At 39.6% G+C, this 19,593-nt stretch overlaps 1 long non-coding RNA gene across 1 annotated transcript in view; it reads left to right on the top strand.

The window, feature by feature from the left end:
- The window catches only part of LOC128363025 (uncharacterized), a 71,407-nt gene extending 63,173 nt beyond the window's left edge, over window positions 1-8,234 (top strand). The window contains exon 3 of the long non-coding RNA XR_008321648.1: window positions 7,908-8,234. This is a non-coding gene — a long non-coding RNA (uncharacterized LOC128363025). The remainder of the gene's footprint in view (window positions 1-7,907) is intronic.
- The last annotated feature ends 11,359 nt before the right edge of the window (window positions 8,235-19,593 follow it).

The following is a 19,593-nucleotide window of genomic DNA, read 5'->3' as shown; positions in this document are numbered from 1 at the left end:
ACACCTTGACAAGCCAGCTGAGGCCACTCCAGTGGCCATGGTGACCAGTCTAAAGGTTGATTTTTGTACTCAAACAGTAGCTGCAGAAATACTTGGTGTAAAGACACAGCTCAGATGGAGCTACTAATATGTTTGCAGTATCTATTATTAGGTTCATAATTGAATCCACATAGTAAATGTAAAGTGAACAATCACTTGAGTTCAGAGCTTCCATGTTATTTAATTTAGTGTGTTTACATAATCTTGAATGACTTTATTACCAAGATTAAGCCAACAGTTTGCTGTCACTTATCCAGACTGACCACAAGCATTTCAGCCTTTTTTAAATCAGTGCTTATTATTCATAGAGATTACATAAGTTATTTTAGTACTCCTCATTTCACTCACCACAACATCAGTCAGAGAGGTAAATAAATGTAGTCAAGTTGTAAATAATCACATTTCCAAAAAATGACAAACTTCATTCTGTAGAAATTAAGTCACAAAGTTTGTGTCATTGTGATCTCAAAGAGGTTTTGCAGAATAACAACATAACACTGCTGCTGCATTTGTGACTAGCTGTTATTTGCACGATAGCAAGAGGTTGAGTGTCAGAGAAATGTTACTGGTTGCTGTCTTAAATTACAAGCAAACAACCTATTTTGCAGTTTTTCTGAAAACTAATGGGCTGCTGTACCAGAGCCACCAATATTATTCCTAATTAAAGCAATATGTAATCTTATTATGATACCACTGTTGTTTTACTTAATGAACCGTTACCGTCCATCAGTAGCAATTACTCAGATTTTGTTTTGCAGACATAGAGCAACATGGACATCCAAATGGAGTCATTCATTCATCTTTTAACTTTTGTTTGGTCTGCTGCTACTGAGACAGATACATCCGCCTCTTGGTTTATTAAATGTTCTGTTTACTGTTCCTCTGCCACCTGACTCTGAGCAGGTAACAAACAGTGCAGTCAGATTGTGTTCAGGAAGCAGCTGTCAATAGTCTTATTTGAACATTTAGTTTTTATGGTTTGCTGGTCAAAGAGAGCCCATCTATATGTTTGTCCAGTGTAGACAGATACATTTAGAAATTGTCAATACAGTTTATTGTCACATCGAGTTTCTGATAAGAACAGAAATATTTGTGTCCTCATTTGCTCTTATCAGGTCTGTAGCATTACTGATGCAGAAAAAACAAGACAATACAGAAAACAAATAGAAAGTATAATTCAACAGATCAACAATCCTGTTTCCTAAAAACAGAGACAAAATCATGAATCAAATAATTGTTTTTAAAGGACTCACTTGTGTTGCTGGTTGAAAAGCCTTTTTTCTCTCCTTGTTGCTGTTTAAGAGCGTCACTGTTTGTTCCCTGCACTTTAAGCCCTCTGAGAATTCACTCAAGCTGAGATAGAGCAATTATGTGCAATTTCAGCTCTCAAGCCCATCTCCAGCAATCACCATGGCGATATTTAAAATGTGGTTTGAGTCAGACGGCAGACACAGAAAGTGGTAATATGTTCCCTTTTCTGCTGACCGCTCATTGTTCTCTTGAAGTTTAACCAATGTATAAACAAATACATCCTTCCTCAAATCCTTTTCACTGATTTAAATGAATTTTTGCTTCACCGCATTGTTAAATTGAGAAACAGTTACAACTGAATGGCTTTAAATTATTGCATTATCTATTTGGGACAAACACTGAACCCCTCAAGCCCTGTAGAGGGGTGTTATTCTTGCAGTTTACAGTTATTATTTTTATTCATCCCTGGCTGACAAAAGTCCCAGTGAGCCCCCAGTGTGTACGCTATCTTTGACCAGTGATCAGGATCCTATTCAGAGGACCGTATCTCCTCCATCTGTGGCATGTCAACAGGCATCCTCTTGCATTCCAGTCCTTTTGTTTGCAGAGGTAGGGGAAGGACATTAATGAGTCTTCCATTGACTTAACATCCTTGGAAAGTCCGCCTTGGCCTCACACCTGCTGCCTATAAGCTGTTGGAATCCCAGTCCGATCAGCATCAAGGATGTGTAGCCTGGAAAATATGCGGGCTGCTCAAGGCCTTCAAGGTAGCGCAGCATGCGTCGAGGAAATGCTGAAGAATGTCAACCTGGACTAAGATCCACATCCATCCAGACAGCCAAGAATTCAGCTATTGTTTTAATGAAAACAGGCTCTCCATCATTGATATTGAGCACCTGTAGACTTAATATCCACTGTGTTGCTGTTTTCCTTGTTTTGACGGGGATGTGCAGTAGAGGGAAAGGTCAGAAAGGCTGTTGTGTATGGAAAGGAGAGTGATTGATTGCAGCCGTTTATTGACTCAATGAAAACTTTTTGTTCAGTTTGCCAACATAAACAGTCGATCCACCACTGTAACAAACAGTACAGTTAGAGAAACCACAGCTTGTTTTTACACTTTGATGTTTGTGCAAATTAAACAAACAAAACGTTAATTAGTTCTAAAGGTGCTGTTATGTGTATTGTGTTACCTTTGGAAAGAGCGAATTTAGTATTTCCTGTTTTTTAGCTGGCTGTAGCTTCATATTTACCTTATAGACATGGCAGTGGTATCAATCATTTGTTTTCCCAAGAACCAGTGAAATGAAATAACATTATAATATCACTGAATGCAAAATGCTTCTTATTAACAATAATGCAACATGTCTGTCTATAGTGATTCCATAGATGCATGACGGTTGTGGAATAACATTTTACAGTAATTTGTCTGCCTTTCAGATTATTGTTTAATTTTATTATGTGATCAAAAAAAGTGATACTTTTCAAAGGTCACTTTTGCTTTAGTTTTAGTCTCATGTTCATCATGAAAAACATGGTCTGTGACCTTATGCTGTTTACCTGTTTACCTAGCGTGCTAATCCCACAATCTATCTGTAACAACAACATAGGTTTTAATTTAGTATTAAGCCATCACCCAGGTGGGGTGCCAAATGATTGAGACTGATATGCTGCAAAAAGGTGCAGTAAAGGTTGAGAGATTGAAAGAGCTAGTTTGGTACTTCAAATCTGAGTAGATTATCTATCGAGAGCTACTATGACTAGATGCATTGATGCACTGATGTCCAGAGGTGCACTGGTGTTTTAGTGGCTGCTGCTTTTGTAGGAAACGTGCTGTAAAAACAGACACTTCAGATGAAGGAGAAAAGTCGTTGAGGCTGATTGATTGGCTGCTGCTGAAAAATCATAGAGGGCTCACCTGTGCCTTTAACAGTGCTGTGCAGCTGTTTGCTTTGGCCCTGTCAATATGCTTATGAGCATCTGATGATGACAGCCAGATTATACCCTACTGTTTTCACTTTGATATTTGATGGCACCTTTCATAAGCTCCACATCACAGCTACTGTTGTATTTTATCTGAGCTACAAAAGCTGCTACTTTACACTTGATCATAACTGTCTCGAGGGAAAGAAAAAGTCAAATATTAAAGAGAACTCTGTTGATGTCATGTGAAATATCAAACTTGTAATGGACTCATAAAGAGGGAAGATATGAGCATTTAAATCTGTCAAACTAGTTATTTAATATGACAAACACAAACACTCACAACCTGTTTAACTGCTGGCTGCCACACCAACGTATAATAAAATGTAACTGGGTTTAAATGGCTACGGCTACAGCTCTACAGCTCTATAGGCACCTGGTTCGGTGTATCTGGATTTGGTTTATGTTACAAGTCCAAACAGACTCATAAGCCATTCTTATGAACTCTTTGACAGCTCTGCAAAGCTCAGGACAAGGCTAATGCCTGAAAACAGTTCCCTTATCCTAATCCAAAGACACAGGTCTGTCTGTTTTATGTAAGATGAACCCAGTTGACTTGTAAGGTCATGGGTCATTGAGAATAAAATGCTATCACTTTCTGTGAGAACATATCTTTCTTTGCTTTGAACTGCACTGTCTGTAACATGATTCCCTGGGCAAGAAGCATGTTATGCACTGCAGGTCGTTGCCAAAATTGCTGGAAGGTTAGACATACAATCAGGAAATTCTCCATGATGGGTTGCAGCAGCTCAGCGTGAGTTCAGATCCCCTGCTGTTACGGCGTGTCATGCCTTTCCCTTTCCTCCGTGACCCCCAAACCCTGAAGGTGCCATGCTGCTGTGATGCACTGATGGCCTGATGATCTCAGAGGGGCCTCTGATAGATTTATGAGTGGCATGCTTTTGTTTAGTCAAGACATCCTGCTTATTTTTGCTGCACTGTTAGAGACTACAGGTTGAGATAATGAATCAACAGTCAGGACTGAGGTTATGGATCCACAGAGAGCTGCACCTCACTGGTCACCTGGTTTGAACATTTTGTTCAGTGATGGTTGTTGTTGTTTTATTTCAATCTAGAAAGATTGGTTTTGTAGATGAGCAGTTCAGGTCCTCAGTATCTTCAAAAGCAATTGTGACAGTAACCATAGAGAAAGCACACAGTTTGGTTGTATAGAAGTAAATCATGTGCAATGAATTCAACAACAAAAAAAATATTTATGGGCCTATAGTGACTTTGGGAATTTCTACTCGTAAATTGTGACGTAATTTGGATTTACTCCAGATATGTCGAGTCACGTTAAGATTGATTTCAACCCCAATTCATTTTTTATTTAATAAAAAACTAATTACAGTATTTTACAACCTGGTTTCAAAACTGTGATGCTTCTGACCCTGGAAGTCAATCTCCACGCAGTCAGGGGCTGCAGAGACTGATTATTTCCAGCTGAATATTTGAAATGATTTATGTGAAGTTAATTGATAGATAAGCTTCAGGAGGCTTGCATTATTTGCCACAATGTATTTGTATTGCAGCGGTTTGGCTCATCTAAATATTTTTATATATAGTATAATATAGTTATAGTTTTTGGACAACAACAGTGATCTATGGCACAGAGCAATTCAAAATATCAGACTTTAGATACATGCAAACTACTTGTAAGCAGAGCAATTCATTTTTTTGGTTTTTCTCTGCACATTAAATTTGTTAAAAATAAGAACAATTTTTAAAATTACCTGTTTTATCATTTAATTAATGTTAGGGTAGCATTTTTGCTCAGTTATACTTTAATTTTACACAAAATACGATTAGTTCACATATCTCATTAAATCTGTAACACTTTCTTTGTGTACTTGTAAACAATCTTAAGTATTTCAAACCAAAGCATTAATACACACATAAAGTATATAGACAATGGAGGATTTGATCAATTCCACTGCTTAAGTCCAGCATGCAAAGTCAGTAATGATTAATCAGAAACACCTTGACTGTAAAAATATAGCACTAACATATAGTTTGTATAGCAACGGTTCAATGGACCATTTTAACATCAATGAAATGTATCCTGAGACACAATGCATTCCCTGTTCACTTCTTTTTCAGTGATATATTCAATGATACGCTTGGCTTGTTGAGGCTTGGCAGCTTTTTGAGGGCTAAAATAACATTTGTTCACTGCGACAGAGGCTGGAAATGGGGGCTGGTTTAATCACTTTAAATTGTAGATAAGGGTACAGTGAAAGGTATATCTGAGTAACAACACAACCAAAATATGCTATTAATAGCATTTGTCATCAGAGCTGGGAGAAGAAGGTGTTTGGGCTAACAGGCAGGCTGCATGATATGTCGACTGAGGTCAGCGTGTGCGTGCCGACTGCAGCGGCTCCATTTTTCCACTGGTCACTGCTGACACCCGTAAAAGTCCTGCACATGACAGGGCTGCAGCAGCAGGGTCTCATCGCCTAGAGGTTTGTTTTTATTCTCCTTCCAAGAGAGGTTTTAAAAATCGGTGCCTCCAGCCATTATGCAGGCTGAATTTCACATAAATCATATTATTGTCTCAGACTACAGTGACAACTTTAACCAATAAAAGTGTTATTTTTGATTTTTGTAGGTTTTAATATTGTGCAGTATATGTCATATCTTATCACATTTTTTGGTTGGTTAAATTTGTAGCTTTCAAATGTGTATTTAACATCCAACATACGGATGTGTGATTGTTATTTTCTGTCTCCATTCTATTCAGACATAAATAACAGAGGTGTTATATTTCTCCATAAAACAGTGACTCATCACTAATGTTAAGATGTAATCCTTACTCTGAGGTGTTGTGGCTTCCTCTCCAAATTTGTCTCCAAGTTTCCTCATTATCTTTTTCTGGTAACATGACAGTTTCAGTGCAGGGTAATGATGAGATTTTACATTTTAACAAGTAAAAAAAGAGAGATTTGGCAGTATTTTTCCCCCTCAAGTCTTCGCCTGCTTCCCAAATACACCATATCTGCATCAAAAAAGCGGCTCATGGGCTTAAAGCTCCCTGTGACAGCAGTCTCAGCTCTGTTTCACTGTTTGCTGGAGCACAGCTTAACCCCCAACTAGTGCATATAATGGGCCAACTTGACTGGTCGGGTTTGACATGCAGTCCTCCTTTTGTAAAAGGGTCAGATCCTGCTATGGTGGAGCAGTTTACAAGTGTCAAGGAAAGAGGAATTTATGGAAACAAGGCGAAAGCCCCTGAAACTGAGAGGTGGCTGCCTTTTTTCTTCAGCTGGTGTCTGTTCCCAATAGTGTAGAGGCCTTATTTTGAGAGGTCAGGAGGTTAAGTTAGGCACTGCGCTAATCCCTCCACAAGCCTATTATGAGCTCCTGAATGTACGGACAAGAGCTGCACCATACGTTAAGTCATAAGTTGAACCAAAGCTCTCATCATTTCTGCAGCCATACATGAAATTTAAAGAAGTCCACTTTCAATGCCCAACATTAAATTACATATTTAAACCTATTAGCTTTGTTTGTGGTCTCTCTATAACTCCTGAGGGAAATATCTGGTTGTATGCTCACCAGCCCTTGTTTGTTTGTTGTTTGGTGCTTGGTAGGTTGTTCCTTTTGTTGTTGTTGTTTTTGAAAATTGCTACATGCAAAATGACACAATGACAGTCAATGATGTCATATTGACCCAAAACAGTAAAGCTGCAAGCGGGAAAACCAAAGCAATGAGGAAAGAGTTAAGAGCTGGACTTGTAGATTCTTGAAAACATTTCATCCAAATGTTTTTTCACTGGATGCAAGACGAAATATCTTCAACTATCTACAAGTCCACATTCCTCTTGACTCAGCGCTGTTGGATTAACAACAAGCTGGATGACTGACAATCTTCACAGACAAAACAATGTGCTGAAAGATTCTGTAAAGCTGCATAAAGCAGAGGGGAACTGCAGTCGAGGCAGGTAAGGGTTCATTACAAAGAGCAATTCCTTTAAAGCTGCACAGTCATTTGATACATTGCTTATATAAAAAAAATGTTGATTATAGCCACTTTAAGCTTGGCTGTTTCACAATAACCAGGCAGTCAGCAGTTGCCTCCAGTGATTTCTCGTTAAATTTTTCCTCGTTTGCTTCCAGCCTGCTGTCCCTAATGTACTTAAAACATATCCCTGATTAGGGATTTGTGGAAAAGCAGAATATCCACTTCTAATCAAGCTGCAGGAATTGAGCCATGTAACGTCTGTGTGGGCTGCAGGACCACTTTTGTGTTTGTGTATGATCACTTGGTCATCCGTGAAGATTAGCGAGCACAATGGCATTCCACCACACACTGTAACATCCTACATAATTAAGATGGAGCACATTCCAACGTGCAATTAATGATGCCAATTATAGATATTGTTGAACAAACAAGCTGACACAATGACAGATTCACTGACTCACACACACACACGCACACACACACACACACACACACAGGATATCCGGAAGTGAGGAAACCCTGTGAATCAATAGGAAACAACACAGCATGAGCCGGAGTGTGTCCCGAGTCCCTGAAGGCACCATGCATTTGAGCCAGGTGCCTTCCTCTGTGTATTTTCCTGTTTACTGACTTGCTTGGCTGCTTATTTTGGTTTTTTCTTTTGGTCCCTTAGGTCAATATCTTCCTGTGGTCTGTAGCTCCCGTCTGACTTCACTGCTCTTTTCTGGCCACCGGACGTCATTAAAAAGCTCAGAATATCAGCCAAGGGAAGTCTGATGGAGTCCAGTGCGCGGTGCATTGTTTTGAAACCATGTTGCTTTGGGCTTTTGTTATTTCTGGCACTGCAGGACTGCCTCCTGCACATCGACTGTATTCAACTGTAAGAAGCATATATAGTTATTTTCCGCCTACGACTTCATTGCCAAATCAAACAATGCCATTTCCAAGGATTTCCTCTAAGTTTAAATTCATTTCCTGTTTCTGGGATGACAACCCTATCACTGACGCAAAAGCCGAAATGCTTCTTCTGTTCTGTCACTGTGAGAAATATTTAAACATCACAAATAATAGCACGTTTTCCTTTGATGAGTGTCACATTTCTCACGCCTCATGTTTTGTTTTATCCTGAAGAATAAATGATTTCATCAGTGCACCAATGGCTAGCTGTCATCATTTTCAGTCCACTTTTGGTTCAGGCTGAAATATCTCAACAACTATCGGATGGATTGTCATGAAGTTTTGTACAAATATTCATGTTCCAGGATGAATAGTAATAAGTTTGGTGATTCTTTGACTTTCCATCAAAATTTTAAAATGTCTAAACACATGCAAAGCAAATGACACTTCCATCAGCCTCAGTTGTACTTTCTGTTTTGTGCATATATGCAAATGTTAGTATACTAGCACATCAAACTAAGATAGTGAACACTGTAAACATTACACCTGATAAAAGTCACCATGTTTGTCATTGTGAGCATTGTATCATGCTGCTATTAGCTTTTACAACCTAACAGTTTTCATATCTATACTGTAGTTCGTTTGATCTGGCCTGAATCAGTAGATTATCAAATGTCACTTTTCCTTTGTCTAAGTTTCTTTTCACACATAAAAAAGTCTAAGCAAACCAAATCACTTAAAGCCACAATAGTGTGGTCACTGGTCAGTGTTAGCTGTGTGTGGAGCAGGAGCAAAAACATGAGAGGAAGGTCCCCAAAGCATACCTGGCGACAGGAGCCGTTCAGCTCAAACCTAGTAGTTGGGTCAGATTGAGGTGTCATGTTTACAAAGCAAACAAACCACTAGGAATTCATTTGGGTTTGGTTGTTTTGGTTGCTCATTTGTAATTGCAGATCTGCCCAAACGAATCGTACCAAGGAGGAAAATGAACCACAGTCCAATTCAACTAGCCTGAACAATACAGGTATGAAAACACCCTTTATTTTTGTGTGGTTCTGTCCAACTGTTGTCTTTAGAGCAATGCTGCTATCAAATTTATACTGAATCCTCCAAATATCCACTGACATTTCTGAGCCTGAGTCCTGATGGCTTTTTTAACCTCAGGTTGATAAAGCTCAGATTTGGCACTCTGACTCAGTATCTGGGTCACTGGTGGGGCCTTTATAGTGTGACCTTTGCTTTAACATGTTATCAGACACATTATAGACCCCAGACTGCACAAGTCACATGCACACACAAATACACATAACTCTGTCGGTGTTTGCTTACACACCCCAAAGCGCTCCTTTCGCTTCAACCAAAGACAAACACTCTGATAACAAAGGATTAGTCAGAATTGCCCTGCTGACTCTTAACATATCAAACACTCACTCCAGTCTTTATCAACTGTAACGTGCTACGCTAACACTCATCTACTGTAGTCTCCTCTAATATGCTCCTCCCCTCGCCTGCAACAAGTGGCGTTATTCCCTCAGCGGTTTGGAATTTGACGTTCTCAAAGAAAAAATGGGAGCGTAATAAGTCTCCCTGGTGAACATCCAGAGCCCCAGAGGACTGGAACAAGACTCTGTCACCTCATACCGAGCACACACTGTTATCATGCTGCACTCTGCCAAACATGCCAGCACCTCACCAGCTGCACTTGGATCAGCCAGCTTCTTCTTTTTTTATTCTTTCAGCTATCCAGAATGGCAGCCGTGCCCTTGACAAAGCTGCTGAATGAACCACTAGCTTGTTACAAAGAGTAGAATCAAATCCACAAAAAAACTATTTGGATTAAACTTGAGTATAGAAAAAGCTCAACATTTCTGCTTGAGTGGCTCTTGTAATTTTACACTGACCTCAGTTTGCATCAGACCAAAGTTGATCTCATTTCCCAATATTCACTCTCTCATTGTGGACATATTTATTGTCAGACAACCCCAAAATAGTCTGTTTAAACCTCATCTGACCACAAGATTTACCACATAAAAAGCCTTCAGTTGAAATTGTGTCACTGTTCTGTATTCCTTTGGTAAGTCATCATTGAGGCTGAGCTGTTAGTGGGCTGCAATTCTGGGATTTTTTCCAAGCTTGATTTTGTTTTTTCAAGGTTACCTCAGGCTTCCTGATTTGAGGTGGTTTTAAATGCACTTTTATAGTTATCAGTTATTTTTTTTATTACTTCTCTTTAAAGCATCACATAATCCCTCACCAAATGTCTTCTGGCACACCGCGCCATCATGTTTCAACTCAACAGTTCGGTATTTACATTGTAGGTATTCATGAGGGTCCCCGGCCTCTGGAAAGTAGCGGCTTGCATGTGATGGTCTTGTTAAGGAACATAACTCAACCGTGCCAGAAAGTTATGCAAATGGCCTTAACCATACTATCTCATAACCTAAAAGTCGATTACATTATTGAAGACAGACTTGAGGAATCGCAGACTTGGGCCATGCGTTCCCCGGGGAACCCCACACGCTGCTTTACTGTAAAATGTGATACCTCTTCATTAATCTTGCTGATTGGAGCGCAGCCCAGTAGGATGTATGCAGTTTGTGTGTGTGTGTGTGTGTGTGTGTGTGTGTGTGTGTGTGTGTGTGTGTGTGTGTGTGTGTGCATGTCCACACACATCTGTTTAATTGTGAGTGAGTGTACATTACATGTGCATCTACATCCTAACATGCGTGTGTCTGTGCATGTTCTCAAACCCCTCCACCCCTATGGAGTGTGTATGTGTGTGTGTGTGTGTGTGTGTGTGTGTTTGTGTGTGTGTGTTTATGTGTGATTTGAGCGCCAAGGGAGAAGTCTTGCATTCATCTCATCTGACAGCTCCCGACCTTCTAGTAATCCCAGTTTTTCTCTGTATCTCACTCCCCATTACCTCACACATACATACACACACACAGACAGCAGGCATGTGACCTGCCGCAGGATCAAAGATGGTCAGCTCATTCATCTGCAGCTGAATTGACAGACAGTCGCATTTAGGACTCCATCATCAGCTACTGGCCAAAATCTGTTGTCGTTCTATCTGCATTCCTGCTTTAATGTTCAGAGTCCTCCAGTTCACATTATATCAGCCTGATTCGGTGTGGAATTTCATTCATCTTAAATCGCTGAAACCAGAGTCTCCACTTTGAGCACATTTTTATTGTGTACAATTTATAAGATTTCCTTTTTAATTAGCCATGCTAGCAGAAACGTCTGTCAGCATGTCCATCAGTTTGGTTCAGACTGAAATATCTCAATTTATATATATAATATCTCATTATTGAATGTATTGCTGTGAAATCTTGTACAGACAGTCTAGGTTTCTATACAATATATATTCTAATGAGTCTGGTGATCTCCTGACTTCTTGTGTAGTACCACTATGAGACATTTTGTGTTTCTTACTGAAAAAAATCAACAGTTTCTAGAAGGATAGCCAGGGAATTTTGTATAGATGTTCATGATACCCACAGGACAAATCACACACAAGTTTTAATTTGTTGACTGAAATTTCTCAATATCTACAACAACTTTGACTTGACCTGCCTTTTGACACTTGTGTGACTGTTTGGGGGGGTTGCTTTTTAATTAATTTCCATTATTTTTCATCTACTGCTTTCATCAGGTACATCAAAAAACTATTTTCCTGACATAAAATAACCAAATACCTTTAAAACCAATGAAACCACAGCTGTACTTGCGTTTTGTTAATCTAAGATGGTGACTGGTAAACATTGCACATCTCAAGCATCAACATTAGCAAGGTGCCACCAGCATTTAAACTGAAGTAACTGCGCCTCTAAGCAGCCTTTCAGAGCTGCATCCTGTTGTCTGACAGTGAATGTCATAATGAGTGTATCTTACATTCAGAAACGTATCCTGAAAGTGGTATATGGCAGCGCAATGAAAACGTCAGCACAACATTATACAGAACAGATTTTTACTGCAGCTGTAACTCTCCTGGCAGCTGCTACTGCAGAAAGGTGTTACTCCTGCTCTATTATGTGAATCTGTGGCTGCAAACCTTTGTCTCCCAACACCGTCTGATTTACCGCTTGTTATCTTTTGCTTCCTCTATCTCCCTGAACAATCTGGTTTCACTTGGGCTCCCAGCTCTATTTAAGAACACTTTGTCAACACAATGAGAGGAGGAGATACTCCTCCCAGCAAAAGGCACACAAAATTATGTATGATGTCGTAAGGGAAGGGAAGACCTATTTTATCTGGCCAGTACTGAAATCTCCTAATTTCTTCAAGATGTGTGGATTCTTTATGTTACAGATGAAAAGACGTTTCATTTTTCCAAATGCAGCTTATTATTTCAAATGAAATCTGCTCAATAAAGATATGGTGTCCTGTGTTTAACTTCCCAACAAAAGTGTGCACTGACAACAGTAAATCAAAATGGATCTAGTTAAAACTATTCTTGACTAAACTGGGGTATCACATTTATGGCACGACTATGGTGACTTCCAGATGTCAGATTAACTTTAGACTCAAAGATCTGGATCTTCAGGATGGGTTGTTTAACACTTTGTTTTGCATTGCCCTGTTTACAGAACAAATGAGTCTAAATCTGTGTGTGGTATCCATAATCAGCAAAGTTCAAAGAAGAAATACTAACATGATCTGTTTGAGGAGATTCAGGTTACAAGTATCATTTATTAGTTTGTTTTAGCTTTGGAGATGAGAGAAAGCAATTAATGAAAGCATCTCTAATCCCTTTTTTTATATAACAATGCATCACATAACTATGTGAAAGAATTTACTTATAGTGATGAACCCACAGAGAATTAAAACCCATCCTAGCTCTACACAGCTTTCCTGCATCTTGCAGCTCATTGTTTTGCTTTTCTGGTGCAGAGTTTTTTACACTCACTGCTCTCAAACATGTTTCCAGCCACAACTGACAAATGTTGTCACTGAAAAAGCTTTGATCAATTTACTGTATATTACCTGCTCAGCACCAAACAGCAAACAAACACAGCTAGCAACCAGCTGGTGAACAAATGTTGGAGCATGTAATGTTTAAAGAGACAGAGCTAAAAGGAGAATAAATACTGGACCTGCATTTGACCAGAAACACAACTACAATCTGCTGGATGTATAAATAGATAACTGTTTGTCATATCACATATACTGAACTCAAAAACAATGAGTTTCAAACCTGAAAACTAAGTTTGTTCAAATTTTTTAAAGTACATGTTGCATATTTAGCAGTGTGCTTGTTTTGACTATTTAAGGGCAACAAGTGTCACTGTGCATTCACCATATTTCTGTTTCTGTCTTCTTTTTGGTCCTGTTTATGTGTTAATTCTGAAGAATTTAATATGTCACTTTGTTTGTCCCTGCATTTTGAGCATGTATGAACATTATACATTATACAACATCATGCAAGTCAAAATATTTAACTGTTATGTGGCTGTAATCTGGGGGAAGTGGCGAGATTTGTAATCAGCTTCCCCGGGTCTCTGCAGCGGTACAGCAAACAAAGGCAGTTCAAAGATTGGAAGTGAGTGACCCTAACATGGCCAGTTACTTTACACAGAGATTGACAGCTGTGAAAAGGGACTGCAGTGTGTGTACGTGACTGAGGTCACAAAGGCTGTGATAAGACTACGTAACAGGCCAGGACTGCTACTAATTAACTCTTTTTTTCTCTTGCATATTTATGAACTTCCTCAATTATTTTTCCAGTGTCCTCGCTATCTTTCTCTCTGTGCTACCTACTGTATTGTCCCTCTGTAGTCTGCATTAGAGGGACTATGAAGGCGTCCACTGTCTGTAGGAGTATAACTGATATACACTCAGATGATAACCCTAGAAATCAACAGCAACCACTATGGTCGCTTTAAAATACCATCAGCTCCTCAGAGATACAGGGGAATGTGTGGCAGGACCACAGTATATCCTAGGGGAACACCCAAGTTGTAATTCCTCGATTGTTTACTGTATTCTAATCCTTCATGTCTTTCAAACCATTCGAACACTGCCGCACAAGTCATTAAGTGTAATTGCTTTGGTTTTGCAGCGTTTTGTGCTTGATATGTGTTGACTTTGAGGACACAAAGTAAACATCTCTCTGCATCCTTCAGTGCCAAAACCTGAAAATGATTCCTCAGTACTGTAGGCGCTCACTGATGCAATTATTTCATGCTGATGTGATTGTAATTCAACCCGTCCTCTAACTCGTGTTCAGCACAGATGTGACTCTGGTTGACAGCCAGGCTCTGAGGTGGTTTTTCAGAAAGCATCCATGTTCGGCCACGGGGCCCTGCCTTCCCCTCTTCCTGAGCTCTGACTCACACACTGAACACTGTTGCCAGGGCTACCATTTATTAATATTGGTCCATAACTTTGAGCTACATCACCAAGCTACAATGTGGCAGACACAGCTTCTGAATCCCCGGACACACACACACACACACACACACACACACACACACACAAATACACACAGGTACGTGTACACACATGCAACCAAACACATACACACACACGGCTTTGTGTCCAAGTCATCCAAGTAGATTGTGAATGAGTGCGCTTATAATGGAGCAAGCTTTTTGAAGAACAGGGTGTTCACTGAGACTGGAGAGAGAGTTGCAAGTGAAATAGGTTGGGCACTAGCGGCCCCTTGTGGTCACGCTTAGTCATGTGCACACTCCGTTAACTTGCCCTGCCCAGGTTCAGTACTAAATCAACAGCACATAAGGCACAAGGCAGAGACCACAGCTGTGTCCTAATTATGATGATGATCATGATGCATTCAAGTATTAAACAGGTTGCACACTGAAAAAGTGTCAAAGTATGCTCAAAAAGTAAGTATTCACTGTAAATCTGTCAGGTTTTCTGTGTGTGGTTGATTTTTTACACTATAGGCCTTTTTCACAGCAGACATTTTGACTTGTCATAGTAGGAAAAGCACAGGTGTTCCTGATAACATTGGTGCTGTTTTATGCAATGCACAAACAAAATGGAGGAGAAGTGCACTTATTGTCGATGAAAGTGGGGGAAAAACCATGAAACACATCACGGAGCAAAACAAAAAAAAGCATTGTACGGCCTGCATAGCCATGGTCAAGACACACAGGTTTGTTTTCGTTGATTTGTCCCCCTCTCAGGACTGTGTGGGCACATACAACAAGTATGAAAATAGTGTCCATTGGTCAAATCAAGGTAATCTGTACTTCCACAAAAAATATTTGTTCCTGTTACAAAATCTGTTTTCCCTTTTATAAAACCTGCTATGGGAAAATTACATGTGCCCCCAGATTCAGTCCTAAAATAAGCAATTTAAAAGTCAACGTTATTATTAAACGGATTAATACAACAATACAATAGAAAACATACAAACTGAAAACAGCTGGTCCATGTTTGAATCTAATTGCCGAGTCTTGGTACAGACTGTGCTTTCCTGATACATCCTGGGGCCTGTTTCAGAAAGCAGGTTTAGTGAAAGCTCTGAGTTAGTTAACCTTGAGACGAGGGAAACTCTGGTTTTTCGGTTTCACAAAACCAGTTCAGCTTAACTCTGAGTCAGTTACCCTGGCAACATACTCCGTGAACCTAACCTGCTCGCTAGCAGGTTTTCTTCAACTAGCCCTGAGTTTCTCCTCCTTTTTAGTTGAAGCCCGCAGACTGAAGGAGCTGTCGGACATGGTGAGTCCTTTTCTTAAAGAGTCAGTTAATTTTGAAACACAAATACGAAGCAGAAATCTCCGTCAGAGGGTGATCGGACCCTGCTGGGATGTTTTATCATTCTCTGATGATGTTCTGTTTGAGTGTTTCCGTTTTTCTGTACAATCGATAATTTATCGGAACAATATTCTCAGCCCTTGTATCGTCTGTACGACACCACATGGACATGCTCTCAGTTCAGAATAAGTTCTCTGTTCAAGTTCATGTTTCCAAGGCAACCGTCTGTCCGGCTGTCACAAACGCAGCATTTGAAGGTGATTGATAGCCAAGTTGTTACTGAGCATGCTTCATAGTGACAGTGTTGCTGGTTCGATACCAGTGAGGAACTTTTGCAGCATCGCTCTCTCTCTCTCTCTCTCTCTTTCTCTCTCTCTCCCTCCCCCTGTTTCCTATCGGCCTCTATACCAGCTACTGTTAAATTAAGGTGAAAGTGCCCAAACTAAATTTGACTCTTGCACTAAAACGTTTACACTTTTGTAGTGTTGTATGTATAAAGGCATGTAGGTGTTGCTTTCAAATAGACGATATTAAATATTGGCAGTGTTGAGGTGGCTGAAAAATTTACTTTCATTTTTGCTTAGAAGATTTCACCAACTACTGAACACATGTTTAATGTAGCCTTTAAACGCTGTTTGCAGGCTAAACAACACCACAATTGCTTGTAATGAATACCTTACTTGTTTGAGCTATATTTTTATATTTCATATTCAGTTGCTGCCAAGTAGGCCTACGTTTTGTACCTGTTGGTGTCTGCATGAATATTAAATGTGCCATGCACACACATACACAGAATATAAATGTTGAATAAGTCGACCACTTCTTTTTTTTCATTATTACTCACACATTGACTGTCGGTAATTTTCTGCCACATCAGCTCATATATACTCATCATCTGCATGTATTCATTGATATTTCTAACTCCTCTGGGGAGAAGTAGGAGGACTGAGCCCTTTGTTTCTCCTGTTGCCATGGTGAAACACGTTATCTGTGCTCCATTGATGAGGGCTTGGTATCTCCTCATGCACAAGCTTCACTCAGAGTTACTTTGACTCAGAGTTGATTGAACTAACTGTTAACACTTGTTCTGAAACCGAAAAACTCTGATTTTGACATCTCAGAGTTGGTCAACCTAGAAATAAGGTTTTAACTCAGAGTAAGTTAAACCTGCTTCCTGAAACAAGTCCCTGGACTCTCCCGTTAGCTTCGTTGTGCCTGTTAAGGGAGAACAACTTTATCTTCCTTATAGAGCTTTCTCAGAGATTTAACAATCACAGATAATTGTGTAAGTAATAACATGACTAATGGCTACATGTGTGTGGGTTTTACGGCACTCTGTTGTGCATTAAGGCTCACTGTCAATGCGTTAATACAATAGAGCCATTGTTAATGTCATTAGTAACACCTGTTCATTTCCTACTATGAATTATATTATGAAAAAGGCCTATTACTACTAGGAATCTGGCGACCTCACATGCCCATCATCAGCCTGAGCAGAGGTCTAATCAGACAAATATTTAAAACACCTGTAGGGTTGCACAGGGCTTTGAAAGAACAGTTCATTTTATTTTTGAGAGGTTTAACTGGATAAAGATGCAGTTTGATTGACATTTGCCAAAATAAATCTTTTATATTGTATATTGTTTTCTCGTAGACTGCAGAAAGAGTATACACGGCAATTACTATATGGTGCATACTGTATACTAATCGTATTTAGTGTGGAATTGAGATATAGTACAGATACTGTGAACCAAAAGATGTTTTTATTTGTCACTACATTCTGGAAAATAATTGAAAATATATTGTGCTTGGTTCAGTTGTGTTGTAGTAATACTTTATGAGTGCTCTTTTTTGTCTAATTATACAGTACAGCATGATGTCCATCTTTGGGGATTCCTTTTCTACATTTTTACATTTACATGATCTCTTCAGAGAATCCTAACCTTTCTGCTAAATTTAACAGCTGCAGAAATCAGGTGTGTGAATCGAAGACGTGAATTTCTGCTTTAGGTCCTTTTTGGGCTGTTTGCTCGGTGGATGCAACAAACAGTTGTGGAGCATGTACACCCCCGACTGGTTAGTAAGTGTTATTACCTGCTAAAGCAGAAATTGTGCAGATGTTTTGAAACTTCACTGTCTAGTTAGTATTAAACACTTTATTGAGATGTTTTTAGTTTATTAAAACTTCATTTTACAGGTCCTGTAATTAGTAAACAAACTGATGCAGACAAGCAAAGAGGGTTGTGTGACTGTTGGTTGTGTGAGGGTAAACTATGCTGTATGTTGACATTGATCTTTATCCATTTAATTTAATTTGGGCCATTACATTACCAGTAATCTATTGGGTGATGAGGACATTTACTGTACATAGTGTTGAAGTTGTACAAACAAGCATGTGAGCTTGTAAATTTAGTTTGTGTACAGTGACTGTGAGGACCTCTCTTATTAAAGATTTTTGTACACGCCTGTATATTGTCCACCTGTAGTGTTGCTACAGAAAAGGCAGCATGAGGAGACTCACAGTGACTCATAATAACAGTATGAGTGTTGCTGCTTAAAGCTCCTGGAATCTGCAGCACAAACCTAATATTTGCACATGTTGGAGTACCTGCTATAATCCAAAGTCTTTTAAACAGATGTTTGTGTAGCCTATCTGAATCTAAACACCACATTTTAGTTGTTATCAACCCTGAACTGAGCCCAAGCAAGTTATTGAATTTGTTTTAACTAAATTGAATCTCGATTTAATTACATTGAGTAACAGACTGTGGTTGACATGAGGCTCCATGTTTGTTTATTTTGAATTAACTTCCACATTGCTAAACACCAAGTTGAATATAGTCATGTCCAGCTGTAATTATGACTAGGATGTTGATGTGGTGCTATTTATGTTGAAAACTGGTCATTACGGGTTCAGCTGAGCCCACCCTCAAGTGTCAGCTAAGCTTGACCCCCAGGACTGCCCATGAAACACAGTGACATCTCAGATGACCTCTAAATAACACAAAAAGGCTTCATGTCTATAGACTCAGCACGTATCATATTATTCACACTGTAAATTGACATGTTTGTTCATCCAACAAGGATGAAACCATTTAACACTGTGGAAGTCATTGTCAGCATTCAGGACCATCCTGGACGTGTTGACTGCTGGATATTAAATGCGCCAGAGTATGAATAGTAGTGGGATTTATTCCAGCAATCCCTCTCATGGAGCTCTACTGAACTGACAGGGAGGAGGAGTGTGGCTGCAACTCTACTCCACCCTGCCCATGTGTTAAACCTGCTACAGCTGCTTCACATCTGGAGAAGGGGAAAACTATGCTGTACAGAAGAGGACACAATGTAAGAAGTCAGAGTTTGTTTGTCACTTTCCAGTATGATCTATCTAGGAGGGATCTTTGGGTTTTCAGCTGAGGCAATCATGTTAGCTTCCTCTACATACAGTAACCATATTCTATGCTAGGTCATCAATCTACTGGACATTAGACACATATTGTAGGCTCCCGTTCTCTCTTGGACTTCCAGCCTGATTCAACACTGTGCCAGACAGCAACAGCACCTGGATGTCCTCTTATAAACCAACAAGACCATGTGTCCTTTTAGAAAGTCTGGGTCCTGGATGCATGGCTTCTTCTCACGTGTGCACGAGGAGAACAGGACTGAGGACCACCCACTTCCAGCAACAGGGCAAAATAGACTGAAGGCAGAGAAGAGGCATGATTCAAGCCGAA

The sequence above is a fragment of the Scomber japonicus genome, chromosome 8 (assembly GCF_027409825.1).
Source record: "Scomber japonicus isolate fScoJap1 chromosome 8, fScoJap1.pri, whole genome shotgun sequence".
Lineage (NCBI taxonomy): Eukaryota > Metazoa > Chordata > Actinopteri > Scombriformes > Scombridae > Scomber > Scomber japonicus.
This window is presented reverse-complemented; position numbering and strand designations above follow the sequence as displayed.